The sequence below is a fragment of the Morus notabilis genome, unplaced genomic scaffold (genome assembly GCF_000414095.1).
Source record: "Morus notabilis unplaced genomic scaffold, ASM41409v2 Scaffold406, whole genome shotgun sequence".
NCBI classification, from domain to species: Eukaryota; Viridiplantae; Streptophyta; class Magnoliopsida; order Rosales; family Moraceae; genus Morus; species Morus notabilis.
In genome coordinates, this window is record NW_010364333.1 from 576502 (window position 1) to 576809 (window position 308).

Sequence of the window (308 nt, forward strand, 5' to 3'; positions counted from 1 at the left end):
CCACCTTGTCAAAGCTTCCATATGCATGAATTGAAATCAATAAATTAAGGTTCTGGTCCTCGTATTAGTTATACTATTACAAGAGTAAGATCAACCGCAGATCGTGTAATCTCTCTCTCTCTCTCTCTCTCTCTCTCTCTCTCTCTCTCTCTCTCTCTCTCTCTCTCTCTCTGAGCAATGGCAATCAGTTCATTACTATCCTCTCTCTCTCTCTCTCTCTCTCTCTCTCTCTCTCTCTCTCTCTCTCTCTCTCTCTCTCTCTCTCTCTCTCTCTCTCTCTCTCTCTCTCTCTCTCTCTCTCTCTCTCT